This window comes from Diabrotica virgifera, chromosome 6 (assembly GCF_917563875.1).
Source record: "Diabrotica virgifera virgifera chromosome 6, PGI_DIABVI_V3a".
Taxonomy (NCBI): Eukaryota; Metazoa; Arthropoda; class Insecta; order Coleoptera; family Chrysomelidae; genus Diabrotica; species Diabrotica virgifera.
In genome coordinates, this window is record NC_065448.1 from 154,476,839 (window position 1) to 154,495,869 (window position 19,031).

Sequence of the window (19,031 nt, forward strand, 5' to 3'; positions counted from 1 at the left end):
ATATATAATACTCTAGATTGCGCCCTGCCATCTTAAAATGGGTGACGGTTGCGACAGAGATAAATGAGCCTATTTGGTCGGTAGTCTCTTTCTAATTCAAGGGGAGTATCGATGACGTCACTATCCTACTCTATCGAGTATTATTTAAATGTTTTGACAGTTCGAGCGGATGGCGACGAGAACTGGTCTTTGGTTTTCGGACGTAGATAATCGTGGTTCGAACCCCATACCAATCTTTACTTTTTTTATTTTTAATTTAATCAATATTGCGTTTATTAGATATTACAGTCGAACCCGCTTATTAGAATACCGGTTAAAGGAATATCCCGGTTTAAGGAATAGAAATTTGAGGTCCCAAAACGTTTTTACTAGGCTTATATGATCGGTTATTAGAATATCCCTGTTATAGGAATACTTTTTCTTGGTACGACAGCTATTCCAATAAGCGGGTTCGACTGTATTACATCTCTAAAGTAAATCTATACAAAGAAATATATAACAAATAAGAAAAACTGTGTAGGTACCTATAGATTTTTAAAAATATAAAAGCCAATGTTATTTTTTTACTAAGTTAATGGTAGAATAGTATAAAGTAATTGTTAAGTATTCGTACAAATTACCAATAATTAATATCAACATAATGTACTATCGATTTATTAATTGAATCGGTCATTTCAAAAACAACACGAGTCACATATTGCTAATTTTACAGAAGAGCAAAGAAAACTAACTATATAGTTGAAAGATGGATGACATCAAAATTCAGAGTTATATTGTAGTTTTGTTCCTAATGTTTTTACTGGACTGGTGTCGTTTTTGCACACAACGTTTATCTTAAAGGAGTATATTCCTCTCAAAAAGTTAGTTTCTGAAAATTGTGGACTTGCTGTTTTTGAAATGACCGATGCAATTATAAGCAATTAGACATTATTTTTATTTATGAAACTATTGTTATAATTTTTTGAAAAGGTAGAAGCAAAACAAACATTATTCACATCATTCGAATAAGGCCGAATTTATATTAATAACGAACGACTTTTATTTTACTATGCGCAGTTCACAAATTATGTATTCCAATATTAACTTACTATATACAGAGAGAGTCTGTAAAGTGGAATAAATTCAATATCTCAAATACTAATTGTTTTTTTGGAAAATGCTCAGACCCGTCGATTAGTATTTCAAATTGTCCTTTTTGACATTCAATAAAAATGTATACAGGGTGTCCCAATTTAGAGATATGACGTCATCGTCGATTTTCTTAAATGGCAACACTGTCATTTTGATAGCTAATTTGATAGGGTTTGTAAAGTTATACATAACTGCAAAATATCAAATTTTTATTCTCGACCATTTACAAGATAATAGAAAATAACAAAGTTATATCTGTAATTTGGAATATATTCAATAATTAAAATACTAACTGTTTTTTTGAAAAATGCTCAGACCCGTCGATTAGTATATCAAATTATCATTTTTGACATATAATAATAATGTATACAGGGTGTCCCAATTTAGAGATATGACGTCATCGTTGATTTTCTTAAATGGCAACACTATCATTTTGATAGCTATTTTGATAGCGTGTGTAAAGTTATACACATCTGAAAAATTTCAAAATTTTATTCCCTACCATTTACAAGATAATAAAAAATAACAAAGTTATGAAGAACAAGAAGTAATCAAATAATAATTGAATTTATTTATTTCAATTAAGCAAATGCTCATAACGTTGCCCATTGACAATTTGACAATAATTGAGGGCAACATTATGAGTTTTTGCTTAATTTATTGAAATAATTAAATTCAATTATTAGTTGATTACTTCTTTTTCATAACTTTGTTATTTTTTATTATCATCTAAATGGTAGAGAATACAAATTTGAAATTTTGCAGTTGTGTATAACTTTACACACCCTATCAAAATAGCTATCAAAATGACAGTGTTGCAATTTAAGAAAATCAACGATGACGTCATATCTCTAAATTGGGACACCCTGTATACATTATTATTATATGTCAAAAATGACAATTTGATATACTAATCGACGGGTCTGAGCATTTTTCAAAAAAACAGTTAGTATTTTAATTATTGAATATATTCCAAATTACAGATATAACTTTGTTATTTTCTATTATCTTGTAAATGGTAGAGAATAAAAATTTGATATTTTGCAGTTATGTATAACTTTACAAACCCTATCAAATTAGCTATCAAAATGACAGTGTTGCCATTTAAGAAAATAGACGATGACGTCATATCTCTAAATTGGGACACCCTGTATACATTATTATTGAATGTCAAAAAGGACAATTTGAAATACTAATCGACGGGTCTGAGCATTTTCCAAAAAAACAATTAGTATTTGAGATATTGAATTTATTCCACTTTACAGACTCTCTGTATACATGTATTATCTGCTAGCTTTACTTAGGTCCATTTTTCAGATGTAAAAATATCTAATAAACGCAATATTGATTAAATTAAAAATAAAAAAGGTAAAGTTGGTATGGGATTCGAACCACGACTATCCACGTCGTGAACCAGAGACCATTTTCCGTCACCACCCGCTCGAACTGTCGAGCGTAGAGTATTATTATATCTATGGTGAATACATTAGGTCTCTGTACCTAGCATATAGCTAATGAAAAATAGGTTCATATTCGAAAAATTCAAAATAGAATAATTCAATATGAAATATCCAAATAATGAAGCATTCTTTAGATTCAGATTAAACTTTTTTAAAGTGTTTAAAAAAAGCTTTACTTCTGTTTTTATAAAAAAAAATTCTAGCATCAAATGTAAGCAAGTTACCCTCAAAATAAAGTTGGTCCCTTTTGTTTTGGCAAAAAAAATATCACGAATATCACCCCCCAATTAGCAACTTAAATGAAATTAATCGTTACCGCTTCACAAGTAACTTTACTTATGTTGTGTTTATTTATACGATCAGTAAGTTTTATCGATTCAAAGTGCTTATTTTTGAAAAAAAATGGATTTAAAGTAAAATTTTTAAAAATTTTAAGTTTGAAATTTTTTTTTTTTCAAAATAACTTAAAAATTGTTAGAGATACCAAAAATCTTAAATAATAAAAAAGTTGTCTTTACTTTTCTGAATAATATTTGGTATTTTTTTGTTTTTCTGTAAGACAAAAATTGGTTAAGATTCGGTGTTTCTAAATTTGCATACACTCGTGATAAGTGACTCGTTCAAGCCCTTTTAACTACAGCTCTTTCAAAAATAAGGACTTTGAACCGATGAAACTTACAGATCATATGATCAATACATACGCGAGTAAAAAACTTGTGAAGTGGTAACAATTAAGTTCATTTGAAATGCTTATAAGGGGGTGATTTTCCTGATTTCTTACCAAAAACAAGGGACCAACTTTATTTTGAGCGTAACTTGTTTACTTTTGATGCTAAAAAATTTTATTACAGAAAAAAATAAGCATTTTTTAAAGACTTTAAAAAAGTTAAAATGAGTTTTTCCCAAAAAAGTGCTTTGATTTTTGGTTATGGCACGTTAAAATATTCGATTTGGAATTTGACGAATATGAACCTATTTTTCATTAGCCATAACTCGCTTCTACTAGGTACAGTGACCTAATATATTGTTATGATCTGCTTTTAGGCTATTGATTATGTACTATAGAAAGGAACTACAACGTTAACGGGGTTTTATTATTTCATATGGTCAATGAATCTCTATATATGAAAAAACCGCGGAGTGCTACCATTTAAAGGGGTGCGTTTTTGAGAAATGGGTGAATTAGTCCCTGGGCACAGGTTACATAAGAGTGAGTTCTATGCACTTTTGGTACAAACACGTCTACATAAAAATTGTTCCTGGTTAAATTTGCTATCTAAATATAACTTTTTAAAATCAAAGATACTTTTTTCTACAAAAATATATTCAAAAGAAAAACCACAAAGAAACCCAAAAGAAAAAAATTTTGTTTTTTTTCCCATAACTTTTGTCCACGGGGATATAGGTATAGACATTGCTTCACAGAAAAAAAACTTACATATTTTCTCTTTAAAATGATGTTTGGTAGAGATCATTAGGATTTACAGTTTTTAAAATATGATTTTTCAAAGTTCGCCACTCACAGCAATTTTGGGCAATTTTCCTTGTTATTTCGCAAATATTGTTCTGTAACTTTTTTCTACGTAACTTTACGTATATGCAATGGTACATGTAAGAGGAATAGAAATCAATTACCTTTAAAATGGTCTACAGTATAATGTTGTACGACTTCTTTTAAAGAGGTTATCTTTTTCAAGACTTTATACTTTTAACGAGTTTTATATTTTTTACGATTATTTTTTAAATTTTAACTATAACTTTTTTTTCTATATGGTATATATTATATAATAAAAAAAAGCTTATTCTGTTTACTTTAAAATGGTGTATTATAAAAAATTCTAGGTTTTTTTTTTAATAAGATATGCTTTTTCAAATTTTAATAAGTTTATTCGTAGTAAATAAATAAATTATACATAACAAAATAAACTCAGTTTCTCACTGAAGTTGTAGGTATTACAAGAAGTACTTGCAACGATTTTTGATTTTAGGATTATTTTTTAAATTCCTCACTATAACTTTTTTATGTGATTTTGTGTTATGATTGAATCTTATTTTTATAGGTAATACTTTGGATCCACTTGACTCGGCAGGGCAAACTTCAAAATATGGATTAATTCCAATATTTACTGTCAAAGCTCCTGCACCACAAGCTTTGCTTGAAAAAATAGCATGTAAATGTACCAAAGGATGTACAAAAAACTGCGGTTGTAGGAAGATAGGAATAAGTTGTTCAATATTCTGCAAAGGGTGCATGTGCATGGGTACTAATTGTGGGAACTCTAAGATAACTGAGGTGTCAGAGGAAGATATTGAAGCTAATGCTAACGAAGAGATGGACTTTGATTTTGAAAAATTTTTAAATGTCAACGTAATAATAATTTTAACTAAAGTGATGTTTTTTAAAACTAATGTTTATGAAATTTTTGGAAAAGAGATCATTTTAAATAATACAGGGAAGAAAATATCAAAGAATCACTCGGTTTCCATTATGTATTTAAATATAGATGATACACCATTTTAAAGAACAGAAAGTAAGCCCTCTTTGTTGCGCAATATATAGATAGTATATTCATGTACAAAAAAAATTATAATGAGAAATTTCAAAAACAATCGTAAAACAATGTAAAAAATAATATTTTTTTATTAGGTATTATATAATATATAATATATTATATAATAATTTTATTTTATTTTTATATTATATTATAAAAAAATCGTTAAAAGTAATAATATAATATAAATAAAATCTTGAAAAACCATAATCCCTTTAAAAAAAGTCGTACAACTTTATACAGTAGACCATTTTAAAGGTAATTGATTTCTATTCCTATTACGCGTACCATTGCATATACCTAAAGTTACGTAGAAAAAAGTTACAGAACAATATTTGCGAAATAACAAGGAAAATTGCCCAAAATTGCTGTGAGTGGCGAACTTTAAAAAATCATATTTCGAAAACTGTAAATCCTAATGACCTCTACAAGACATCATTTTAAAGAAAAAATATGTAAGTTTTTTTTCTGTGAAGCAATGTCTATACCTATATCCCCGTGGACAAAAGTTATGGGACAAGAAACAAAATTTCTTTCTTTTGGGTTTCTTTGTGCTTTTTCTTTTGAATATATTTTTGTAAAAAAAAGTATCTTTGACTTTAAAAAGTTATAATTAGATTGGAAATTTAACGAGGAACAATTTTTATGTAGACGTATTTGTACCAAAAGTGCATAGAACTCACCCTAATGTAACCTGTGCCCTGGGACTAATTCACCCATTTCTCAAAAACGCACCCCTTTAAATGGTAGCACTCCGCGGTTTTTTCATATATAGATGTCCATTGACCATATCAAATAATAAAACCCCGTTAACGTTGTAGTTCCTTTTAGCTATCTTATTTTGAATATAATCAATAGCCTATTTCTATTACTTTTATATTAATTATTATTTACTTGATCAATTATTTAATTAACGCAAATCATACATAAAAATTAAGAAAGAATCTCAGGGTGCCCTTTTATAATATAAAAAAATGTCTAAATTATCTTATGTTATACTTATCTTCTCTCGTGGTTTCCGTATCTCTTAGTTGATCCTTATGGGGATAAAATAGGAAAAGGAAATAAATAGAAAAATCATAAATAAAACCTACAATTACCTTTATTATCAATAGCAATGTTCTGTAAATTTATAAATTAAATTCTGTGGGCATAACTGTCCAAAAGAAACTTTTACCATATAAATTAATCTAATTCAAACACATATTTATCGCTTTGTTCTTGATACCATTAATAAACCCAGCTAAACAAACAAATTTGGTATTCGCAAAATTACTTATACTTCCTATTAAATTTTTGAAATGTTGGAATCTTAAATTCATATGCTTTTACGTAAAAAAATTAACTTCTGATTAAAAAAAAAATCTATCACATAGGTTATTGACTGACCTTTTTGATTCACACACAATGATGTCTCGTCTTGACCCAAACAGCTCCTCCTTGTTGATTATGTTAGGCTACCAATCAAAGCCCTCTCCGTTCTCAGCAAACAATCCAGCAGGATACCAGCAACTATTTCTCCAAAACACAAGCCGCCTCTTTTTGTAAGTACTCGTTCAATAAACTCCAAAACTCTCTCCTCTCTTCCTCTCAACAATAATCTCCTGAGACCCAAGTATCTTTTTCACTTGGTGTCACAAATAATTTTAATAACGATAATTCTTGTAACTTACTCTCTTGGACTTTACAGAATCAAAGAGGTATTTCTTCTCGATTTGATTTGTCTCTCGTTCCACTTTTCAGCTACTCCCACTAATCAAAACAACCACTAGTACTTGCTTCTGAACTACTCACGAAAACTTTTGACTGCTCTTCTCGAATGCTGGTAACACAATAATCCCTCTTTCCAAAACTATCTGAAAATTCAACCTTCTCTCTTTCCCATTCCAAATTGCCAAACCAATCAGAGACATTTCATCTTCCCCATTCTTTTTTTCATTCGAAACACCCACTCATACTTTCAAAAATATTCCTACCATCATAATAAATTACTTTCGGGAAATTCTACAAAATTTACTCGGGGTTAAACAAAAAGAGATTAAAATTCCAAACTTTCTTTACCTTAATTTTCTAAGAACTAATAATTACATCTAGCTGTGGTTTTACATCTCCCGTAAACAATCTGTTTAAAATAATAATCCTAAATAACTTGCACTTCACTTTTATTTACAAAAATGTTTTTAATATTCTTCATGGAAAAATTCATTAAGGAGAAACCACTTTGCGTTGAAAGCTAACTTCTAATAAATATTTACAAATCAATATACAGGGTGTATCAAATTTATGTGCCCGAGTTATATTAAAAAAATTAAAATTTTTATTCTATCTTTGATTGATAAATTGAAACACAATAATATACACCATGTTTTTCACTTATTTACGTGCTATATTGTTGATAAGAATACTTTTTCGGCCAAATACTTACTTTTTGAGTTATTTGCGAAAAACCGTCTGAAAACGTGGGTATTTTGTAGAAAAATTAACATATTCACTCGCAAATAACTCAAAAAGTATTAACTCCGGGAAACATTTTTATAGAACAAAAGTTGCTTAGAATTAGTCATTTTATGCATTTCCGGACTTATTTCGAACATATATTTGTCACCTCCAAAAGGAGGTGAAACTTACCCCTAGGGCAAAAGCACACATCGGCACAATATCACTTTTTTTTTTTTGACTTTTTAGCTATATGTATGCCAAATTTCATGTCAATCCAAGTGGTTCTTAGAGGTTTTTCTTAGAGGAAATTTAGAGGTTTTGCAATATTTTACCTTCAAAGAACGTACTAATTATACATTTAGACAAGACGAAAACGGCAAACGGCGGGTTCGTTGGAAAATATATTCCCATGAGATTTTTTTGCATAGTCACATTCGTGAGACACCTCACACCGAGAGAAAAAAATTCTTGACATAAAGAAACTTTATTAATATTTAAGAAAGATCGACTTGGCATATTGCCTAAGAAATATATCTTTGTATGTAAGATATAATTTTCTAAAATATTTCAAATAAATTCCACTATAGCCAAAGAAATATATCTTAAACATGATTGAACTATCACTTTCTGGCAAACTTCAAACCCATTTATCAGAAAGAAATTACACTTGATGTTAATTATTTTTATTAGTCATAAAAATATATTTTCTACACATTACAAAACTATTCTTTCTGAGCAATAATACTTCTTAGTAAGAAATAATATTATTTTACTATTAATAATTAATGTATTTAATGTTAAGAAATATATTTCGCAGAGATAAACGTATATTTAGAGTTAAGTTAATATTTCTTGAAAATAAAGTGATATTACATACGGCGAAATAAATCATTGTGTTAAGGTAAAATCATTATTTATTAATAAAACAAGATATAAAACGTTATTATTACATACAAATATTTTCTCCACTCTTAAAACCACTGGCTTCCACACAACAATAAAAGGATGGAGAGGCAAATCCAACTTCCTCAAATTTTCCTTCTTTTGTTAATAGCACTTTGTACACCGAGAGAACAATTTCTTTTCTCCTAAAACACCGATTTCTTTGAGCAATATTTCTTAAAAGTTAACATATCCTATCAACTTAAACATACCGGTTCACATATAAAGAAACGAGTTTTTTAAACACAACTCAATAATTTCTTACAGATAATTTCTTCAATACTAAGAAATGCTTTAATGGTTACATTTAATATTCTTGTCCTAAAGTTTTTATTTCTTAAATTGAAAACTACAAATATTTTGCAGTATAAGAAATATAATGTTAAGTTAATCCATATTTATATTTGTGAATAAGAAATTTTCTTGCAATCAAATAAATATTTTAAACCACAAGAAATAATTCTTCAGAAATACCCTCTGTAGTAACTGTGGTTATAAAATAAAAACTTTGTCATTAATGCCGAAATGTTACTTGCAAAAAGATTTTCTTCCACAAAAGAATTGCGCAGATTAACTATTTATGATTTAGTCGTCAGTGTTTGTCAAGATGGCGTGATAAGTTTATGTTCATATAGATGGATTTTAGATTTATTGGTGTTCTTTAAAAATTAACGGATATTTTGAAGGTACGTACATATATAGGTATTAAATAAAAGTAAATTGAGTAATTTAAGATGTAATAATAATATTGTTGCGTATCAGAATGGTTAAAAAAGAAACATAATAGTATCTTTATATGCTTTTTAGGTATAATGATGGACGACTCTGAAATAAAGGAGCTTATTATTCTAACTGGGAAATATGCCACAATTTAAAGCTGGGACAGAATGATATAATATATATCTTCAGAACAATATTAAGAAAGGAGTTATTAACCAACTACGGGGCTTTCCAGAAATGGTAGAACTTCATACATGTAAGTACCTTTTTAAAAATGTGTATACTTAGGTATCAACTATAATAGGTTTCTTGAATATATCGTCTTCTATAAAAATATACAATACAACGCTATATCAAACATGGCGAATGCAACGCTGAGGATATTTTCTGTTAATTTATTTGAGATAAAGAAATCAGTTAGTCTAAAAGAAATATATGTTTATGGTTAAGAAATGTTATTGCCGAGAACCGTGAATTAGTTAATATGTATTAAATGACTTAGATGTAAACTAATAATACTTTCCCGTAATAAAATTTCTTAATGATTAGGTATGCTGTCTCTTTTAGATTATAAAAATTAAGAAAATTACATATTTATTATTATGTCTGCTTCAATGTTTTACATTGGTTGTATTTTCCCTCTTGTTTTAGCTAAACAATGTTTATTGTGTGACTTAATATTATACAGATAAATATAATTTATATTTCATTAACAAAAAGAAAAAAATAAACAAAGATGTGTAGGTTAAATAATGCCATGTTTGAACTAAATATGATTGATTATTATTAGTGTTAATAGTTCTTATGTGGGGCCCTGTTTTTGTTTTTTTTTTGTATTTCCTAAATTTGTCAAAATAAATATCTATATCTTTATAAAAAAAATTTATTAAAGTAAGTTTACTCTTTCGACATAACGATTTCGTTTTTGTGAATTGCCGATATACAAAGTGCTATTAACAAATGAAGGAAAATTTGAGGAAGTTGGATTTGCCTCTCCATCCTTTTATTGTTGTGTAGAAGCTAGTGGTTTAAGAGTGGAGAAAATATTTGTACGTAATAATAACGTTTTATATCTTGTTTTATTAATAAATAATGATTTTACCTTAACACAATGATTTATTTCGCCGTATGTAATATCACTTTATTTTCAAGAAATATTAACTTAACTCTAAATATACGTTTATCTCTGCGAAATATATTTCTTACCATTAAATATATTAATTATTAATAGTAAAATAATAATATTCCTTACTAAGAAATATTATTGCTCAGAAAGAATAGTTTTGTAATGTGTAGAAAATATATTTTTATGACTAATAAAATTAATTAACATTAAGTGTAATTTCTTTCTGAGAAATGGGTTTGAAGTTTGCCAGAAAATGATAGTTCAATCATGTTTAAGATATATTTCTTTGGCTATAGTAGAATGTATTTGAAATATTTTAGAAAATTATATCTTACATACAAAGATATATTTCTTAGGCAATATGCCAAGTCGATATTTCTTAAATATTAATAAAGTTTCTTTATGTCAAGAATTTTTTTCTCTCGGTGTATATCAGCAATTCACTAAAACAAAATTGTTATGTAGAAAGAGTAAACTTACTTTAATAAAATTTTTTTTATAAAGATATCTATAGATAAATACAAAAAAGCAAATACACGGCCCCATATAAGAACTATTAATACTAATAATAATCAATTATATTTAGTCCAAACATGGCATCATTTAACCTACACATCTTTGTTTATTTTTTTCTTTTTGTTAATGAAATATTAATTATTTATCTGTATAATATTAAGTCACACAATAAACATTGTTTAGCTAAAACAAGAGGGAAAAAACAACCAATGTAAAACATTGAAGCAGACATAATAATATGTAATTTTCTTATAATCTGAAAGAGACAGCATACCTAATCATTAAGACATTTTATTACGGGAAAGTATTATTAGTTTATATCTAAGTCATTTAATACATATTAACTCATTCACGGTTTTCGGCAATAACATTTCTTAACCATAAACATATATTTCTTTTAGACTAACTGATTTCTTTATCTCAAATAAATTAACAGAAAACATCCTCAGCGTTGCAACCGCCATGTTTGATATAGCGTTGTATTGTATATTTTTATAGAAGACGATACATTCAAGAAACCTATTATAGTTGATACATAAGTATAAACATTTTTAAAAAGGTACTTACATGTATGAAGTTCTACCATTTCTGGAAGGCCCCGCAGTTGGTTAATAACTCCTTTCTTAATATTGTTCTGAAGCTATATATTATATCATTCTGTCCCAGCTTTAAATTGTGGCATATTTCCCAGTTAGAATAATAAGATCCTTTATTTCAGAGTCGTCCATCATTATACCTAAAAAGCATATAAAGATACTATTATGTTTCTTTTTTAACCATTCGGATAAGCAACAATATTATTATTACATCTTAAATTACTCAACTTACTTTTATTTAATACCTATATATGTACGTACCTTCAAAATATCCGTTAATTTTTAAAGAACACCAATAAATCCAACATACATCTATATGAACATGAACATATCACGCCATCTTGACAAACACTGACGACTAAATCATAAATAGTTAATCTGCACAATTCTTTTGTGGAAGAAAATCTATTTGCAAGTAAGATTTCGGCATTAATGACAAAGTTTTTATTTTATAACCACAGTTACTACAGAGGGTATTTCTGAAGAATTATTTCTTGTGGTTTAAAATATTTATTTGATTGCAAAAAAATTTCTTGTTGACAAATATAAATATGGATTAACTTAACATTATATTTCTTATACTTCAAAATATTTGTAGTTTTCAATTTAAGAAATAAAAACTTTAGTTTCAATACTAAGAAATTATTGAGTTGTGTTTAAAAAAAAAGAGTGTGTGTACTTGTGTACGCACGTAAGAAGTTATACTTCTTTGTCATCATAAAAAACAGTTTTTTTATATACCTCATACAAAATCGGTAATATTTGCTATAAGATGGTTATATTTTAGGGTTTAGTTCATTCAGAACTTTCTATGACTTTTCTTTCGTAAAATTAATAACAAAAGTTATCATAATTGAAATAACAGAAAATAATGTTGATTATATATGTTGAGAAAAATTTTTAATTTCTTTTTCAATTAGAAGGATGTAATTCCATATTAGAATATAGTTCTATTTCCAATTAACTGTTCATAATAACAATGTTCAATATTGTAAAAATAAAGCTACTTTTCTCTTGAGTGACATTCATATTTTTTTTGACATACCCTGTGTAATACCCATAAAAATTTACTATCTGATGGTTGAATCAGAGATTCTAGATATTGCAGAACCTTTTATGTAGAACAACTATTTTTCGTAAAATGAATAATAAAAAAGTTTTCCATATTATGGTTCCAACTTACAGGGACATACTGTATATTATGACAAAAATATTTTTAAATCTGTAGGCAAGTCAAAAGTGTAAACTCAACCTTAATTTAACAAGAGTTATAGTCGGTTCGCTAAACTCACGACACAACTGGCTAGTGTTTTTAGTAGATATTTTTTTTTGTTTTTGGCCAATTTTGTGAAAATTGGCAAAATTACTAACTATTTAGTAATTATTTTCTTGTCAATTTTACAAAATTGGCAAAATTACTTACTAAATTCACTAGACATTTGTAGTAACACTGGTGGTACTCATTATTTTCTTTTAAAATATCATACAATATACAGGGTGTAACAAAAATACAGGTCATAAATTAAATCACATATTCTGCGACCAAAAATAGTCCGACTGAACCTAACTTACCTTAGTACAAATGTTCACATAAAAATAGTTACAACCCTTTGAAGTTACAAAATAAAAATGGATTTTTTTCCAATATATCGAAAACTGTTTGTGGTTTCTTATTGAAAACGGATATGTGGCATCCTTATGACAGGAATATCTTAAAATAAAATTATAGTGAAATTTGTGCACACCATAAAAATTTTATGGGGGTTTTGTTCCCTTAAACCCCCCCAAACTTTTGTGTACGTTCCAATTAAATTATCATTGTGGCACCATTAGTTAATAACAATATTTCTAAAACTTTTTTGCCTCTTAGTACTTTTTCGAAAAGCTAGTTTTTGTCGAGATATTTTGAATATTTGTCAAATCCACCATATATTTGTATACTGTTACGTACTGGTAATAATACGAAAAATTATTTATAAATAATTACAGTTTGAGGTATATTTTGAACCGTATTAGAAAAGAAGCCACATCTCGATAAAAGATGCCTTATCGGAAAAATACTAAGAGGCAAAAAGTTTCAAAAACACTCTGTTTAACTAATGTAACCGCAATAATAGTTTAGTTGTAACGTACACAAACATTTGGGAGGTTTAAAGGCACAAAACCCCCATAAAATTTTTACGTAAACATATTAAAAAAGAAGCCGCATCTCGATTGAAAATGATTTATCGAAAAATTACTAAGAGGCAAAAAACTTTTAAAAACATTGTGTTTAACTAATGGTACCACAATAAGAATTTAATTGGAACGTACATAAAAGTTTGGGGGGTTTAAGGGAACAAAACCCCCATAATATTTTTATGGGGTGCACAAATTTCACTATAATTTCTTTTAAAGATGTACCTACCATAACAATGCCACATGTCACTTTTCATTAAAAAATCTCTAATAGTTTTCGATATATCGGAAAAAATCGATTTTCATTTTGTAACTTCAAAGGGCTGTAACTTTTTTTGTGTGCCTATTTGTACTAAGGTAAGTTAGGTTCAATCGAACTATTTTTGGTCCCAGAATATGTGGTTTAATTTATGACCTGTATTTTTGTTACAGCCTGTATTATTTACAAAAGTATATACAAATCCGGTATAATATCCCTACTTTATAGCATTTTCAATATCTTCCGTAAGTCTAAACGGTGAGCTTAATTTTTTTTTTCCAATGCATCCAACTTTCTTTGAAGCGAAGCTGAATTGTTCAAATATAAAAAAACTCTCCTGCGGTGTTGTCCGTATGAGATGATATGCCAGTCTCTAATGCATCATTGTCCTCTATGTTTACTTTTAGATTTATCTGTATAGCCTACAAAAAAAATTAATCCAATTTAAATTTTAGATCACAACTACAACTGATATGAATAACATTGTAACTCCACTTATAATGTTTTTCAACTATTGCTTAAATGATATCTACAAAGGACAACTTTCATTTTGATCTAAAAACTTTTATCCTATCTTATGTACCTTAATATAAAGTTTTTTAATAAAATAACCTCATTGTAAGTGCAAATTTTGAATCACTCAGTGGAAAAACTTTGTAACCAATGTTACAATACTATAAATTTCTATTATTGATGAATATTTTTATAAACACATTGTAACATCTATATAATTTACGAGTGAACTAACTTCCACTGTTATATCTGATGTTCACAGTGGATTACATGTTCAAGAAGCATCAACAGCGAAAACCCCTTCCTGCATCAAAGGCATTAGTTTATTATTAGATACGTCTGCTAAGTAAAAATTCCCAAAGAAGAAAAATCTTGGAGAGACAAAGAGATCCAAGTGTTTTCAAAATTAATATTTTGAAGAAACTGAGGAACTCTGACCAAGAATACACTAGAAAAACTGTAAAATTAATGTAAATGAGAGAGTAGAGTAGAGTAGAGTAGAGTAGAGTATTTATTGGTAATAATGTACAAATGTACTTTTACAGGTCAGCAATAATTAAAATTGTCTAAAATTACATTAAAAGTTGACAGTACTTCAGTAAAAAAAAACCTATTACTAAAATTTAAAAACTAAACACTAATTAAATTACAGGACAAAACAAAATTTAGATCTGAAGTACTCCTCAAATGAGTAGAAAGCACCCACCAGAAGATAATTTTTAATTTGTCTCTTAAATTGGTTAAAATCAAGACTTTTAATAGATATTGGTATACAGTTATAAAATTTCAATGCTAGGTATCTGGTTCCATTTCTGGTCCTCTCAAGTCGACTGAAGTCTGGTACAAGGGCATCATGATTTCTAGTCTGATAAGTATGCTGTTGTGTTTTATACAGATCTACATTTTGATGAACATACAACAGGCACTGCATAATGTACACAGAAGGTAGTGTGAGAATCCTCAGGTTTCTGAAAGACTGCCTACAATCGTCCCGATAACCCTGACCTGTGATTATGCGAATACACTTTCTCTGCTGACCAAACACCTTATCTATATGGCAAGAGTGTCCCCAGGAAAGGATTGCGTAAGTTAGTCGTGAGTGAAAGTTGCTGTGATATGATGTAAGAAGGGTTTGAAGGGAGGTAACCTTAGATAGGTTTCTAAATAAAAAGAGTTGGCTTGAGAGCTTTTGGGAAAGTTTCAGTATGTGCCGTTCCCAAGTGAGTCCCTGATCAAGATAAACACCAGGATCGGAGAATCGGGACCTCGATGTAACGATAAATGTAACATTAAATGTAAATCGAAATTATATAAAAAAAAGAATGACTCAATTCATTTAATAATTTTTGGGCAATAGCTGATCATTATAAACAGAGTGATTTATGTAGAGTTTGTAGAGCATACTTATGCAGATATAGTCCGTCCGCTATAACTTTTCCCATACGGTATGAATCATTTTCAATCAAACTAAATCAAAACATAAATTGAAACGAACGTCGATGTGTATATACATTTTGTATACTGTATACTATATACTACACACATCGGCATACGTTTCACTTTCTGTTTTGACTTAATTTGATTGAAAATGAATCACACCGCATGGGAAAAGTTATAGCGGACGGACTATTCTCAACCAATAGTGAAAAGTTAAATGAGTCCACGTAAAACTGGTAAATATGAATATAATTTGCAGTTAGCAGAACACTGACACCAAGTTTGTAAGAAACATTTTTGATACTTTACCAGATAATATATGGTTAACTACGCTATTCAAAAAAAGTGGCATTGCAGCTCGACTTAAATCAGAACCATTAATGCTAACAACAATGTGATACATGAAAGCGAAAAGCTGAGGAAAAGTTATAAAATATGGATTAAGCAAATTGTAGCTGGAGCATCACATGAGCTAATGGTTTATTGCATATTATTATAAGGAGACAGTCTGTTACCAACGCATTGTACTTAGCTGAGAATATTTTTTAACAAAAAAACAAAATATTAAATTATTCTTCATTATTTATTTTTTAGTTGTTATATCCACTTGAAAAAGCATAAGATAAATGTGTTTATTGGTTTTACTCACTCTCAATTTACTTCTTTCTTTTCCAATCTCCTCGTTCTTTCAACATCATGTTACCTACGCACTTTTTTGAGGCTTGCGTACCATTTCCTGTGATGGAACTTGATCAGGATGATTTTCGTCCTCTAAATAAGCTGGTTCGTCTAAAATTAATAGATTTATGTAAAATATTATTATGTGAATGTATGAGATAGCCACTTTACACGATGCAAGTAATTGCGCAATTTCTTGCAGCAATTGAAATTGCATCGTGTCACACGAGAATTGCACAGAAAAGGTGCAATTACTTGCAGCAACTTCTTGCTGCAAGAAGTTGCAGCTAAATAGAACATGTTCATGCAATTCTTTCTGCAATTGTTATATATAACACATATTATAATTTTCTCAATAATCTAACATTTTTAATCTAATATCTGATAACTCTACTCAAAAAATCACATTTAATTTATAAGAACAACATAACCTAAAATTTATGGTTAGGTCAAAGTTTCTGTCTATTTCATATCAGCTTCTGTAATTACTTGTACCCTGTAATCATTTTATTGCAGAAATCTAGTTGCAAGTTGCAACTGATTGCAGAAGTTTTTGCTGCAAGAACTTGTACTATAAATTTCGCAATTACTTGCAATGTGTAAAGTGGCTTAAATGTAGGAACAAAATTTGTTTTAACTTATTTTCAAAACACTTACCTGTAATCATTGACAGTAATAAAAGACTCCAAGTACTGGATCCTCCGAGTCTTTAGTTTTGAATAAGTGAGATCGTAAAATCGTCCCGGTTGATTCATGTTTATCCACAGTTCTCTGATGTAGAGAATCTCTACACTACCTCTACGAGCCAATAGGTTTTTATCAGTAATTTTGCGATTGAAAATCGCACTCACACAGTTTGGGCTTCCACAATGACATGCAACAAGCATGTTAATAAGTCCAAAAATATAATATGAAAACTATTTAAAAAGGCAGTATAACAATCACTCTATATTTATCAATCAACGACATAACCAAACCACAGCCCACAGCTGCGCTACAGCTGCCATATTGGATAATTTTTGACATGTCATTTGAACATCCAATCAGAACAAAGTTATAATGCGCGTATGCGCCTGGCCGATGCGTATGAGCCTGGTTTTAACATTAAAAATTCACCCTCAACGCGCGTAAAGAAGTATAACTTCAAAAACTCGTTTCTTTATATGTGAACCGGTGTGTTTAAGTTAATAGGATATGTTAACTTTTAAGAAATATTGCTCAAAGAAATCGGTGTTTTAGGAGAAAAGAAATTGTTCTCTCGGTGCAGAATAAGGTTCAAGAAGTCGCCCACACGAAAAGTGGTCCAAAATTTTTTTAACAATTTTTTTAATCAAGTTGCAAAAATAAAATAATTGTTTCGGTCCGGACAATTTTTTTTTAGGTTTTTTGGACCATTCTGGACAAAAAAGGTCTCGCGTAATTTTTCTGTAAAGTTGATAGTTTTCGTTTTATAAGCAATTTAAAATTTGAAAAACGCGAATATGGCCATTTTTAAGACTTAATAACTCTGTTAAAAATTATTATTATGAAAGTCAAAGTTACTAAATCAAAGTTTAAAGCCTCCTCTACATGATCCTGAACAAATTTGTGTCATTAATTTATAACTAAGCTGTTATTTTTAATTATGAACAATGAGAGGTAAGATCGTGTTGACGCGGCAGTAATTGTAAGTGCGAGTAGGGGAGACTGGGTACGGTTGTAACAGGGTACGGTTGTAACAACTCGAATATTATCGAAACTGTGTACGGTAGGCGAGGGGCACAAGGGAAGGAATACGCAGACAACGTGTCCCGACACGATTATCAGTGCTGCATCACCTTTCGCGCGGTAATTACACTTACAGTGAGACCTATTGTGTTTTGTCAACGAAAAGTAAGTATTTTTGACGAATTTCTTTCTGTTATAACTTAAATATTAATATTGTCACGTATTTCAAAATATGCTTATATAATCGTCGCAGTTTAGAGATTATAATAAGCATATATGTTTTTGTATAGGTTATGCTACCTCGTGCTTGCGACAGTATTATTATCAAAATGGGGGGGTGGGGACGGTTGTAACGATTTTCATGGGGACGGTTGTAACAGTAATTTTAATTGTAAACCGGCGTTACTACAGTACATAAGCCTGACAGGGTTGTTGCATGACGTGGCACAAGGCAGGTGGGTGCAATTACTTCTGCTGAACGAGGCTCTTTGGTCACACTAGCATTTGCAGCTAACGCATTAGGCAACGCCATTCCACCTATGTTCGTGTTTCCTCGAATTAGATATCAAGAGTATTTCATTAGAGACGGACCAGTGGGATCAATCGGTGCCGGTAATCCATCAGGGTGGATGCAAGAAAAGTAATTCATTATATTTCTTAAACATTTTCAAAAACATACGAATGCCTCTTTGTCGCATAAGATATTATTAGTGCTAGACAATCATTCGCCCCATATACATATCAACTCCTTAGATTGTTGCAAAGATAATGGGATAG

General features: G+C 29.3%; 1 long non-coding RNA gene across 1 annotated transcript; it reads right to left on the reverse strand.

Annotated features, from left to right (window-relative positions):
- Window positions 1-14,197: 14,197 nt before the first annotated feature.
- On the reverse strand, window positions 14,198-17,292 carry LOC126887511 (uncharacterized). Its single transcript, XR_007699094.1, has 3 exons — window positions 17,205-17,292; window positions 16,519-16,658; window positions 14,198-14,341 (listed from the first exon to the last, which is right to left on the reverse strand). It is a non-coding gene; the product is annotated as an uncharacterized LOC126887511 (long non-coding RNA).
- Window positions 17,293-19,031: the final 1,739 nt, after the last annotated feature.